The following is a 2,344-nucleotide window of genomic DNA, read 5'->3' on the forward strand; positions in this document are numbered from 1 at the left end:
TTTTCCCAAGTTTCCATATGTGGCTGCTAGATTTGACATGGCAGTGATTGTATCCGGGTGTTCCACTCCAAGAATTCTGTTGCTTGCATCCAGAACTTGGATCTGCAGCTTCTCTGCCTCTGTGTATTTTCCCAGCTTTTGATATGTGGCTGCTAGATGTGCCATAGCATTGGTTGTATCTGGGTGTTCCACTCCAAGAATTCTGTTCCTTGCATCCAGAACTTGGATCTGCAGCTTCTCTGCCTCTGTGTATTTTCCCAGCTTATAATATGTTGTTGCTAGATATGCCATGGCAGTCATTGTACGTGGGTGTACCACTCCAAGAATTCTGGTGCTTGCATCCAGAACTTGGATCTGCAGCTTCTCTGCCTCTGTGTATTTTCCCAGCTTTCAATATGTGGCTGCTAGATTTGACATGGCATTGATTGTATTTGGGTGTTCCACTCCAAGAATTCTGGTGGCTGCATCCAAAACTTGGATCTCCAGCTTCTCTGCCTCTGTGTATTTTCCCAGGTTTCGATATGTGGCTGCTAGATCTGACATGGCAGTGATTGTATCTAGGTGTTCCACTCCAAGAATTCTGTTCCTTGTATCCAAAACTTCAATCTGTAACTTTTCTGCTTCTCTTGGATATCCTTGTTCCATCAACAATCTCCCACACTTGGCATAAGCATCATCTAAGTAAGTGACACCATTCTTGTTACTTTCTGATCTGGAATGCTCCATATTCACTCTTATATGTGTTACCAAGACCCTCTGAAATCCATATGGCTGGTCTTCACCCCATCTTAGTGAACAAGACAAAGTAACATATGCCATTAAGCAGGAGGTCTTTACCATCCCCCATGAGTTCCGGCGGATTCCGGCAGATTCCAAGTGGAATGTTGGAATTCCATGGAATTCCGACGGAAACTAGTTGGCTGGAGCCTCAGCCATTCTGGTTTCCAATTCCACAGAAATTCCAATGGAATCCAACGGAATCCGGTGGAAATGGTCGGAATCCGGGAGCCTCCCGGAACAGTTTCCATTGGAATCCATTGGAATTCCAACCAGATTCCATGGAATTCCAATGGAAAGTATATTCCAGTCAAATTCCAACAGATTCCGAGAGATTCCAATGAATTCCAATATTTGTTGTTGTTATTATAATATATAATAAAAATAAGTGGATGCATAAGGATTGAACTCTAGGCTCGGGAAATGTCACGTGAAGTCCAAGCAGCAATATTTCCACTACACCATACGGCCGTTAGAATTCTACAAACATTTATTCTATATAACCCACCCTCACACCCACCTTCCTAAACGAGTCACGGCGTTTGCCGACGTCACCATCAGCATCTCTGTTTTGCTGTCATACACAACCACAACCATAACCACAACCACCACCACCGTCGCCGCGACCAGCGCGGTCACCTCGAATCACGCCCACGCCAGCGGACAACGACGACGACGACGACGATGTACGACGACACGACGACACGACGACGACGACGGACGACGACACGACGACACGACGACGACGACGACGACGACGGACGACGACACGACGACACGACGACGACGACGGACGACGACACGTCAGCGACGACGAGGCCGGCCACACGACGACGGACGACGACACGTCAACGCACGACGAGGACGACGACACGTCAACGCACGACGACGACGGACGACACGTCAACGCACAACGACGACGGACGACACGTCAACGCACGACGACGACGGACGACACGTCAACGCACAACGACGACGGACGACACGTCAACGCACGACGACGACGGACGACGACGACGCGTCACGTCAACACACGACGACCACGCACGACACGTCAGCGACGACGAGGACGACACGTCAACGGACGACGGACGAGGACGACGGACGACGACGACGACACATCAACGGACGACGACGACGACGACGACGGACGAGGACGACGACACGTCGACGGACGACACGTCAGCGACGACGAGACGGCCGCACGTCAACGGACGACGACGAGGACGACGGCGACACATCAACGGACGACGACGAGCCCCCTCCCTTTTCCCTCCCCCCTTCCTATTCCCTCCTCCTTCCTATTCCCTCCCCTCCCTCTTCCCTTTCCATTCCCTTTTCCCTCCCCCTTCCCTTTTCCCTCCCCCTTCCCTTGTCAATCCCCTATTTCTTGTGCCCCCCTCTTCCTTTTCCCTTTTCCCTTCCCCCCTTCCTTTACCCTTTACCCTTCCCCCCTTCCTTTTCCCTTTTCCCTTCCCCCCTTCTTTTTTCCTTTTCCCTTCCCCCCTTCCTTTTCCCTTTTCCCTTCCCCCCTTCCTTTCCCTTTTCCCTTTTCCCTTCCCCCCTC

The sequence above is a fragment of the Laccaria bicolor genome, genomic scaffold, assembly GCF_000143565.1.
Source record: "Laccaria bicolor S238N-H82 LACBIscaffold_68 genomic scaffold, whole genome shotgun sequence".
NCBI classification, from domain to species: domain Eukaryota; kingdom Fungi; phylum Basidiomycota; class Agaricomycetes; order Agaricales; family Hydnangiaceae; genus Laccaria; species Laccaria bicolor.